Genomic DNA, 12781 nt, shown 5'->3' with positions numbered 1-12781 from the left:
GATTTTCTATCAAATTGTTTTGAATATAGTTAGTAACAAATAATGAAAAAAATTCAAAAAAATCGAAAATTATTTATTATTTTTTTGTAATTTTAAAATTCGACTAATCGACTTGATAACTGGGTCACTATGAGAAACTTTTCTATAGAAATAAAATTTTTAGAAAATTATCTATAGAAATAACATTTTTAGCAAAGTTTCTATAGAAATAAAATTTTTAGAAAATTTTCTATAGAAACAAATTTTTGGCACAATTTTCAATAGAAATAAAATTTTGACAAAATTTTCTATAGAAATAAAATTTTGACAAAATTTTCTATAGAAATAGAATTTTGACAAAATTTTCTATAGAAATAGAATTTTGACAAAATTTTCTATAGAAATAAAATATTGACAACATTTTCTATAGAAACAACGTTTTGCCACAATTTTCTATAGTAATAAATTTTTTAAGATATGTTCTACAGAAATAAAATTTTTAGAAAATTTTCTATAGAAACAACATTTTGCCACAATTTTCTATAGAAATAAAATCTTTAGAAAATTGTCTATAGAAACAACATTTTGCCACAATTTTCTATAGAAATACAATTTTTAGAAAATTTTCTATAGAAATACAATTTTTAGAAAATTATCTATAGAAATAAAATTTTTAGAAAAGTTTCTATAGAAATAAAATTTTCTATAGAAACAACATTTTGCCACAATTTTCTATAGAAATAAATTTTTGGCACAATTTTCTATAGAAATAAAAATTTGACAAAATTTTCTATAGAAATAAAAATTTGACAAAATTTTCTATAGCAATAAAATTTAGACAAAATATTCTATAGAAATAAAATTTGGCAACATTTTCTATAGAAATAAAATTTTGACAAAATTGTCTATAGAAATAAAAATTTGACAAAATTTTCCAAGAAATAAAAATTTGACAAAATTTTCTATAGAAATAAAAATTTTGACAAAATTTTCTATAGAAATAAAATTTTGACAAAATTGTCTATAGAAAAAAAATTTTGGCAAAATTTTCCAAGAAAAAAAAATTTGCCAAAATTTTCTATAGAAATAAAAATTGGACAAAATTTTCTATAGAAATAAAAATTTGACAAAATTTTCATAGAAATAAAATTTTGAAAATAATATTCTATAGAAATAAAATTTTGCCACAGTTTTCTATAGAAATCAAATTTTGACAAAATTTTCTATAGAAATAGAATTTTGACAAAATTTTCTATAGAAACAACATTTTGCCACAATTTTCTGTAGAAATAAAATTTTTAGAAAATTTTCTATAGAAATAAAATTTTTAGAAAATTTTCTATAGAAATAAAATTTTTAGAAAATTTTCTATAGAAACAACATTTTGCCACAATTTTCTATAGAAATAAAATTTTTAGAAAATTTTCTATAGAAACAACATTTTGCCACAATTTTCTATAGAAATAAATTTTTGGCACAATTTTCTATAGAAATAAAATTTTGACAAAATTTTCTACAGAAATAGAATTTTGACACAATTTTCTATAGAAATAAAATTTTGACAAAATTATGTATAGAAACAACATTTTGCCACATTTTTCTATAGCAATCTATTAAAAAAAAAAAACAATCTATAGAAATAAAATTTTTAGAAAATTTTCTATAGAAACAACATTTTGCCACAATTTTCTATAGAAATAAATTTTTTAGAAAATCTTCTATAGAAATAAAATTTTTAGAAAATTTTCTATAGAAACAAATTTTTGGCAGAATTTTCTATAGAAATAAAATTTTGACAAAATTTTCTATAGAAATAAAATTTTGGCACAATTTTCTATAGAAATAAAATTTTGACAAAATTTTCTATAGAAATAGAATTTTGACAAAATTTTCTATAGAAATAAAATTTTTAGAAAATTTTCTATAGTAACAACATTTTGCTACAATTTTCTATAGAAATAAAATTTTTAGAAAATTTTCTATAGAAATAAAATTTTTAAAAAATTTTCTATAGAGACAACATTTTGCCACAATTTTCTATAGAAACAAATTTTTGGCACAATTTTCTATAGAAATAAAATTTTGACAAAATTTTCTATAGAAATAAAATTTTGTCACAATTTTTTATAGAAATAAAATTTTGACAAAATTTTATGTAGAAATTTTGATAAAATTTTCTATAGAATCGACTTTTCAAATAAAATGGAATAGTAAGAAGTCTACATGTTTTAGTCTTCAAATTCGACTAATCGACATTTGGAATTTGTAAAAATCAAATCAGTAAAAATCTTTTTATAGTGACCAAAATTGTCCAATCGAACTTTAACGAAAAAAATTGTTTAACGACAAAATTGAATATAGAAAAAAATATCAACAACATTTAGTACAATTTAGAATAAAAAATCAAAAAAATTTTAATTGAAAATGAAAAAAGTGTCAATTGAAATGATAATAGATCCAATTAACTTTATAATCACATATATAATTTAATCAATTACAAAAAAAATCCTGAATCAATTAACTGTTTGATAGGATCAATTCTTACTTTAATTTGTATCGTTGATTGATATTATCAATTTCGTAGTTGAAACAGTTTCAATTTAAAATTAATGCGATTAATTAAAGTTCGTGATTGAAACCAAAAAAAAAATTTTAAATCAATTTTTTAAAAAATTCTTTAGGCTCAAATCAAAAAAAAATGCAATTACAAAAAAAATCCTGAATCAATTAACTGTTTGATTGGATCAATTTTTTCTTTAATTAGTGTCGTTGATTGATATTATCAATTTCGTGGTTGAAACAGTTTCAATTTAAAATTAATGCGATTAATTAAAATTCGTGATTGAAACCAAAAAAGAAAAAAAAATTAATTAATTTTGTAATATATTCTCTAGGCTCCTGCTCCATTTGTGTGGAATCTGACAATTGTTATGGACGAATTTTGATTTCTGAGTCTTCAGATGGTTTTTGCTGAATCCTCACGAATGCAGGAAAACGCCGACGCAGATCATATACTGACCCTTCGATCACCAGCTCAAATTCGGTTATATAGTCGATGAGCTACTCTTTCCCCACAGAGTATGACCATGATACATATTGTGTGGGGAACAGTCTTATTCTCCCTGCTCGGGCGCCATTGTGACTAGTGAATGTGATGATGCTCTTCTCATTTTTCTCAATCAAAAGTCGCAACGTTAGAAATTGACTTTTTAAAATTTTTAAAAAGTATAATCTTTGACATAACGACTTTTCCAAATGAATTCGTCATTCTATCGGCACTGTCTTAATGTCCCTGCTCGGGCGCCACTGTGGCTAGTGAATGTGATGATATTCTTCTCATACTGGGAATTCATCTAAAAATCGAAAGTTGCACCGCATAATTAGACCATCAAAATGGGTTGAAATGGGTACTAAACTCAAAGACGATAACCTGAATATAGAATATAGGGTAGTTACGCATATTAAGAACTAATGAATGATTTTTTCCAACCCCAATTAATTGTTTTATGTAATTATTTATAAATTTAATTGGCTTGGTTTTAATTACAAGAAAATGAAATCTTAGAAATATGCATGCGAGTTTGTAAAGCTTGTTCTTTGAGACGATCTATTTACTTCAAAAAAAAAAAAAAAAACGAAAGCTTTAGAAGACTTGATCCAAAATCCAAACATATACTTGAAGTTCCACTTCACTGCCAAAAAGTGATGAAAGTGATAGTATGATACATTTCCCCCCCAGTAGGTGTTCGGCAACAATTGCAATGGGGTTTACTCCATTAAGATTTTTTTTTCAAACCAGCATATTTTGTAGATTTTTTTCTTTAGAAATTTAGCAAAATGCTAAATTATTTCAAATGTTTGTCTACATTACGTATGATATTAATCATATCCATTAAATATAGAGATATATGAAGACAAGACCAAGACACATAGTCTTCTTGTTAGCACATTCAAGAGAAAATGAGGGTTTAGGAATTGAATCAGACCGAAAAAAAATCAGCAGAAAAATGGGTAAACAAAATTGAAAGTAATAATAAAAGGGGCTATTCACCACTTTACATGAACGTTGGTTACCCTAGATCTAATAATTAATGCTATATAAATTTTTCTTGTAAGTAAGATCTTATACTTGCGTGGTGAAATTCCTTACTACAAAGGCTTCTTCGATTTCCTATGAAGACAAAGATGGACTATTGAAATGCAGGGATGAAGTTGACGAAAAAGTACTCAAATTGTATTAAAAATTTACTTTTCGTAGCCAAACGATGCTAAAATTCTTAAAAATCTTATTTTGAAAAATTTTTGTTTCTATAGAAAATTTTGTCAAAATTTTATTTCTATAGAAAATTTTGTCAAAATTTTATGTCTGCAGAAGATTTTGTCAAAATTGTATTTCTATAGAAAATTATGTCAAAATTTTATTTCTATAGAAACATTTTCAACAATTTATTTCTATAGAAACTTTTTTATTTCCATAGATTTTGTCAAAATTTTATTTCTATAGAAAATTTTGTCAAAATTTTATTTCTATAGAATTTTTGTTTTTTAAATTTTATTTTCTATAGAAACCCAGCAAAAAATTTTGGAAGTTCTTCCAAAGGCACAACTTTAAAAGCTCTTCTAAAACATGCACTCCCAATGATGTTCTTTATTTTAACTACCCAGGAAGTTTTTTAATTCAATTTTTTATATCTTGGTTTTTCATACTTTTAATGGGTAATTTTTCAAATAGGTTAAAAACAGGGTAAGAATTCATAAAATGGTAGAAATCATTTAAATTTTGTCGAAAAAATGCTAAATCCAATCTGAAAAAATTGTTAATTTTTGAAAATATTTGAGGTCAAACGTTTCCCACAAGCGTTAGAATCCATTAAAAATTTTAAAAAATTATAAAAATAATTTTTTGACAAAATATCAGAGACATTTTTAATTTACTTCCAAAACATTGAATTCGGATCACACCTAAAGAAGTGATGCAAATTCAGTGCAACGGCTGTTGAAATGGAGGACTTCCATCCTGTGACAAGCCCATGTTAAATTCATCGCTTCTGCGTCAATTTTGCACCACTTCCGGATCCAAAAAGAACATTTTCAATACATTTTTGGCGACGCATTTTTTGCAGGGAAATTTTGTCAATTATATCTATATGAAATTTTGTCAAAATTTTATTTCCATAGGAAAATATTTATTCTTATAGAAAATTTTGTCAAAATTTTATTTCTATAGAAAATGTTGTCAAAATTGTATTTCTATTTTGTCAAATTTTTTTTTCTATACATTTTTTTTAAATTTTTTATTCTATAGAAAATTTAGTCAACAATTTATTTGCGTAGAAACTTTTTTGAAATATAGAAAATAGAAAATTTTGTAAAAATTTTATTTCTATAGAAAATTTTGTAAAAATATTATTTCTATAAAAATTTTTCTCAAAATTTTATTTCTATAGAATATTTTTTCAAAATTTTATTTCTATAGAAAATTATGTCAAAATTTTATTTCTATAGAAAATTTTGTCAACAATTTATTTCTATAGGAAATTTTGTCAAAATTTTATTTCCCTAGAAAACTTTGTCCAAAATTTGGCAAAATTTTATTTCCATAGAAAACTTTGTTCGATTTTATTTCCATAGAACATTTTGACAAAATTTTATTTCTATAGGAAAAATTTTATTTTGTAGAAAATTTTGTCAAAATTTTATGTCCATAGTCTTATTTTGCAAAATTTTATTTCTATAGAAGATTTGGTCAAAATTTAATTTCTTTAGAAAATTTTGTCAAAATTTTATTTTTAAAGAATATTTTTTGCAAAATTTTATTTCTATAGGAAATTTTTATCAACATTTGATTTCTATAGAAAATTTTTTGAAAATTTTATTTCTATAGAAAATTTTTTGAAAATTTTATTTCTATAGAAAATGTTGTCAACAATTTATTTCTATAGGAAATTTTGTCAAAATTTTATTTCTATAAAAATGTTGTCAAAATTTTATTTCTATAGAAAATTATGTCAAAATTTTATTTCTATAGAAAATTTTGTCAAAATTTTATTTCTATAAAAATTTTGTCAACATTTTATTTCTATAAAAATTTTGTCAAAATTTTGTTCAAAGTTTATTTCAACAGAAAATTTGTCAAACTTTTATTTCTATAGAAAATTTTGTCACAATTTTATTTCTGTAGAATATTTTGTCAAAATGTTATTATTTATAAAAAAAAAACAATTTATTTCCGTAGAAACTTTTTTGAACATTTTATTTCTATAGAAAGTTTTGTCAAAATATTATTTCTATATATTATTGTGTCAACAATTTATTTCTATAGGCAAATTTTTATTCTTATAGAAAATTTTGTCAAAATTTTATTTCTATAGAAAATTTTCTCAAAATTTTATTTCTGTAGAATATTTTGTCAAAATTTTATTTCTACAGAAATTTTGTCAAAACTTTGTTTCCATAGAAGATTTTGACAAAAAGTTATTTCTATAGAAAATTTGGTCAACAATTTATTTCTATAGAAACTTTTTTGAAAAATTTATTTCTTTAGAAAATTTTGTTAACAGTTTATTTCTATAGGAAATTTTGTCAACATTTTATTTCTATAGAAAACTTTGTCCGATTTTTATTCTATAGGAAAATCTGTCAAAATTTTATTTCTATAGGAAAATTTTTATTCTTATAGAAAATTTTGTCAAAATTTTATTGCTATATAAAATTTTATCACAATTTTATTTCTATAGAATATTTTGTCAAAATTTTATTTCTATAGAAAATTTTGTCAAAAGTTTATTTCAACAGAAAATTTTATTTCTATAGAAAATTTTGTCACAATTTTATTTCTATAGAATATTTTGTCATAATTTTATTTTTATAGAATATTTTGTCAAAATTTTATTTTATGTATGGTTTTAAGCTGAAATAAAAAAACGACAACAATGCTTAAAGAACAAAACCAACAATAACAAAACAAAACAAATGGAAAAAGAAGAGGAGGCACGCTCAAAATAAACCCAGCCATGTGAATTCAAATCGATGATTTGACAGTGGCATAGGAAAAGAGATATGTTTGTTTCGAATTTATTTGGCATAAGCCGGCTATCAATGTAAAACATTTTTTCGGAGGGTTCAAGTGTGGTTTTTGTTGGGTTTAATAAACTGCCTGAATTTATTCTGATAATTTGTTGATAGTTTTGCTGCAAGTAGAGGATGCTGATGAGGAATGTGGTAATTCCGAAACGTGCGTCCATCCAACCATCTTGCAGTCTATAGGGCTTTGCCCAAATAAATTTGACAAACATTCTTTTCCTCTGTTGGTTAAGCTACTCTTGTAGTTTAGTCAATGTATGGTTTTAAGCTGAAATAAAAAAACGACAACAAATTTTATTTCTATAGAAAATTTTGACAAAATTTTATTTCCATAGAAAATTTGACAAAATTTTATTTCCATAGAAAACTTTGTCCAATTTTTATTTTATAGGGAATTTTGTCAAAAGTTTATTTCAATAGAAAATTTATGAAGATGTACCTCTTTGCAAAATCTAACAAAATCAATAATTCTACCAATCTACAAAATAGTAAAAAATTTAAAAATTTTTTAGAATTCTACCAACAGTGGTAACCGGTTCAGGGGCCGGTTCTAAGCATTATTGCTAACGACACCATATGTGTATTTCGTCTCCTTCTTGGCGTTCCAAATATATACACTATACCTTTGAATTGAGTTGATATTTGGAAACGTTCACTTTTAAGGCAGAATAACTCTATATAGAGTAATTGTGATGAAAAAATACTAATTGGTTCGTGCCACGGTGCTTTTGGCAGTTGAAATGTATCAAAAAAAAGGCACAAAAGTGCCAACTTTATCAACACTGTTGAAAGGCCGTGATGAACTACTACAGTGGAGGACTTTAGTGCCATTTTTGAAAAAGTTTGCAACTTTCTAAAAATTAATGTGCCACCTTTTCTTACGGGTGACACTTTTTATGCCACTGTTTATAGAAAAATTCTCAATGGTAACGTTTATCTGCTAAGAAGGAAAAATAATCATCTCGATTCTATTGTGAGGATTCTTTTTAGACATAAACCCTATCTTTAGCTTATTCTGAAATTAAGGTAACATTGTGGTCTTTGTTGCATTCCATTTCCGTTCTATATTTTTGTTATTAACTTGGAAACTGCAGTACTCCGACAATTTATGATTGAAGTGGCAGACCGATTTATTTTCAGGCACACTTAGACTATTCAGTCCATTGTGGCAATTTATGATTAATGTGATCATAAAAATTTTAAAATTTATTTAAACAAAGCCATAGTTGAACAAGAAAAATACAACCCCTTTATTGACATAAACAATTAACAAGTAAATAATAATTCGTCATTAAACAAAATGCACTCCAAACGACCGACCATTGTTTGTCGTTTAAATTCCCCTAAATAAATGAAAACAAAAAAAATTAAGTACGGATGGTCTTTAGTTTATATACCATGTATGAGGGTGACCCGAAAAGTGTTTAATTGGCTAAAACAAACAAAAAATGAAAAGGTGGGGAACTCCATTGACTTGACTCAGAGATGCTCTAGCTTTCTTTAAGCCATTTGAAAAATACTTTTCTTCGAAGCTTGCAAAATAGGCCTGGCGATGGTGAAAACTTCATTCAACTGATATTTATGCCGAGCGAAGGATTTTTTTACGTTTATTAGCATAATAATCAGGACCACATCAGGAGCAGAGTCGCGCCGCCGCCGACCAGTTTTTGCTAGCCGACAATCGTTTTATTTTTGGTGAGAAAACAAAATTGTTGGGGCAAAATATATTCCATTTCTGTATGTGAGGTGGAAAGAAAATGTCGCCTTATGAAAATGGTGAAAACCCACTTTTTTCATTGACAGGTGAGGCCGGCTATTCATCAATTTGGGATCGAATCGCCCCAAAAATTTGTGGAATTTAACCCTTCGATCGTTTTACCTTTTTGCCTTTACCATCATCACCTATTCCACCGATAGGACTAAGTGGGCCTTCATATACAGAAAAAAATTCATGAAAATTTTTCCAATTAAAATCTTAATTGAGTTTTAAAAAATATTCAATTAATAATTTAATTGATTCAAAAATTTTTTTAATTGAAATAAAAATCAATCACACAAATTAGTAGTATCAATTAATTTTTTAATTGGATCAATTTATTATTTAATTGACTGTCAATTAATTTTTTAATTGATACTATCATTTCTGTGATTGAAGACATTTCAATTCAAATTTTAATTGGATCAATTAATTCCATGATTGAATCAGAATTTTTTTTGTGTGTAGGACCTATTATACCATACACATACCCTTGCTTCAACTGTTACCTGGTCTTTGGTGTATGTTGTATTCACAATCACGTAAAGACATAGAAATTCCCGGAATATTCCTTAAATGGTGCCGATATCTACTTTTAAAGGATCTCGAGATTGCGCTTGTTACGGAGACCTTTGAACCTATAGTTCCGATGCTGAGATATTCGTTCTATTGTTATTTCACTGAAGTCTTCGGGACCTACTGAGACATTCGGGCCTATAGTTCTCTCACTGCTATATTCGGCCCTATAGTTCCCGCCCTGAGACCTTCGTGTTTATAACTCTCTCACTGAGAGCTTCGGATCTACAGTTTTCTCACTGAGAGCTTCCCCAGCAATAGCTTCGGGCCTAATGTTACCGTTTAGTATTCCTAAAAAGAGGCACAAAAAGTGTCAATCGCCCTACGTAGATCTCAGCACCTATAGTTCCTTCGCTGTGGCCTTCGAAACTAGAATTTCCCCATACTTTTCATTCTGCTTGCAGTTTAGAGTGCATCGGAGCTGCGCAGATTGGTATTCAAATTATTTTCGCTTTTAACAATTTGTTCCAGGAGAGACCTCCTGATAAACAGTTCCTTCACTGAAACCTTCGGACCTATATTTCTCCCATTGACACCTTCGACATTATAGTTCCCCACAGAGATCTACAGGTCTATAGTTGCCCTACAAAGGCCTTCGGAGCTATAGTTCTCCCATGAAGACATCCGGCCCTATAGTTCCCACGCTGAAACCTTCGGGTCCACAGTTCTCTCACTGAGAGCTTCGGCCCTATAGTTGTCGTACAGAGGCCCTAAGGCCTTCACAGAGACCTTCGGAGCTAGAATTCTCCCAGTGTGATTTTCGGGTCATAGTTCCCCTAGTGATAACTTCGGACCTACAGTTAACGTTGAGATTTCCAAAAGAGAGACTTGCAGAGCCCTTAGGACCTATACTTCATTTGCTGAGACTATCGCAATAAAACATTGCACAATCATTTTAAGAATTTGTTCTTCGAGAGAGACCTTCTTCACTATGACCTTCGGACCTATAGTTCTCTCCGACACCTCGGTTCTATAGTTTTCTCCCTAAGAGCTTCGGGCTAATAGTTTACCTACAGAGACCTTCGGACCCATAGTTCTACCACTGAGGCCTTTGGCCCTATGGTTCCCGCCTTGAGACCTTCGGGTCGATAATTTTCTCACTGAGATCTTCTAGCATATAGAAACCCTGTAGAGACTGTCGGACCTTCACTTCGGCCTTTGGAACTACAATCCCTTTCTGGGCTATATTTCCCCCTGTGATAGCTTCGGCCCTACAGTTACCGTTGGGAATTTCCAAAAAAGTGGCACAAAACGTGTCAATCGCCTGTAGTTGCCATACAGAGACCTTAGGTCTTCTTGTCCCCCTACTGAGACCTTCGGCTCTATAGTTATCTCACTGAGAGTTTCGGCCTATAGTTGTCTTACAGAGACTTTCGCACCTATAGTTCCTTCACTGAGACCTTCGGAACTAGACTTCCCTTAATGTGACTTTTGGCGCTTAGTTCCCCCAGTGATAGCTTCAGGTCTTAAGTTATCGTTAAGAATTTCTAAAAATTGCCACAAAAAGTGTGAATCGCCCCACAGAGACCTTAAGACCTATATTTCCTTCGCTGAGCCTTCGCCACTAAAATTTCCGCAAAGTTACTCTAGGGGCTATAGATTTCCAAAAAAAGTGTAAATCGCCTATTGTTGAACTACAGAGACCTTAGCACCCCTAGCCCCGCCAATGAGACCTTCGGCTCTATAGTTCTCTCAGTGAGAGCTTTGGGCCTATCGTTGGTCCACAAGGACCTTTGGAAATTCGGCCTTACATGGACCCTCGGACCTGTTCCCCCAGCAATATAAAAAGTGGCACAAAAAGTGTCAATCGCCCTACGGAAATCTTAAGCCCTATAGTGTCTTCGCTGAGGCCTTCGCAACTAGAATTTCCGCAAAGTGACTCCAGAGGCTATAGTTTACCCCAGCGATAGCTTCGTGGCTAAATTTACCACCGTTGAGAATTTTTAAAAAGTGACACAAAAAGGGTCAATCGCAATAAAAATACCCTGCGCCACACTATGGGACAGGGTGTTATAAGTTAGTACCTATGTTTGCAACACCCAGTAGGAGACGAGATAGGTCGGCCCTTGAGTCGATCTAGTCGATGGACGTCTGTCCGTCCGTCTGTCTGTGAACACTTTTTTGTGATCAAAGTCTAAGTAGCAGTTTTAGTCCCATCGACTTCATGTTTGGTACAAGTATGTGTTTTGGGCCACAAAAAAGAACTCTATCCGATCTAATATAACTGATGTGATCGGGTTTAAGATCAAAATATACAAAATAGAATACATTATAAAAGAATTTATTAAAATGTGGCCCAACGTGACAAAAAGGTGGCACAAAAATGTAAAATGTATGGCATTTACATAGTGGTACAACGGCATCAAAGTTCACATATTTATTTGCTGATTTCCCCCCAAAAAATTTATTAATTATTTGTTCAAATTTTCCACATGAATACCTCACAGAGATGTCTGTTTTAATATTCACCTGATATGATTTTTTCAAACTGTTTTAATAGCCAACAAACAATTTTTATTTGTATGTGTTTCATTTTTCTCTATAGCCACTCACACACATCACCCCCGTCAAGTTCGCTTGATAATGATAAAGTATTCACATGAAAAATATGTTTTTGTTAAATATTAACAATAATTGTTAATGTGTAGATTTTTGTGGGTTGCATTTTTTCCAATGAATTTTACACAGAAACACAATTACCATTGGAGTCGTTGGTTTTGGTTTTGATGGAATTGTATTTTTTTTAGCAATCTGAGATACTTTTGAATATAGCTTGAGCCGAAAACTAATGGTGTTGGCTTTTGATGAAAGTTTGAACAAATAAAAATTGGAAAAATTGCGGAATTGACAACTGCCCACAAAAAATTTGAATACAAACTTAAATTTGTATTAAATTTCTAGATTTTCTGGAATACAAAAAATTAAAGCGCTAGTTAAGTAAACATAGGTGGTTAATAACTATTTTATCTTTATTTGTTTTTTGTAATTTCTATTTTTATTCCCCCACTTTTTATGAAATCATGGTGTTTTCAATTGCCTTAGCGATAACATCAAATCTCGACAGTACTTCAAAATATTTCAATTAGCAGAATTAGAATTTTGATAAAACTAAAAAAACCAATCAATTAATGTGAGTAATGTGATTTCTAGGAACTACATCACAAGTGGAAAAATCAGATGTAGGGTAGACATGTCATGTATACCTATTTTCAAATATTATCAAAATATTTAGTCATGATTTTAGATGATATCGATAAAGAGGTCTGAACAACATTTTAGTCTAATTGTTTAATGTAGTTGTCCCCTTCTCATGAATTTCTTATTAATTTGAATTTAACGGTCACTTTTATACTGTATGCATTTACTTGATAGTTGTAAGATAGATGG

General features: G+C 28.7%; 1 protein-coding gene across 4 annotated transcripts in view; it reads right to left on the bottom strand.

Annotated features, from left to right (window-relative positions):
* Positions 1-12781, bottom strand: part of LOC142228023 (uncharacterized) — a 177348-nt gene that overhangs the window by 112910 nt on the left and 51657 nt on the right. The gene's annotated exons all lie outside the window — the stretch shown is intronic.

This window comes from Haematobia irritans, chromosome 3 (assembly GCF_050003625.1).
Source record: "Haematobia irritans isolate KBUSLIRL chromosome 3, ASM5000362v1, whole genome shotgun sequence".
Taxonomy (NCBI): Eukaryota; Metazoa; Arthropoda; class Insecta; order Diptera; family Muscidae; genus Haematobia; species Haematobia irritans.
Note: the sequence above shows the minus strand (reverse complement) of the source record. Positions and strands in the feature narration are given on the sequence as shown.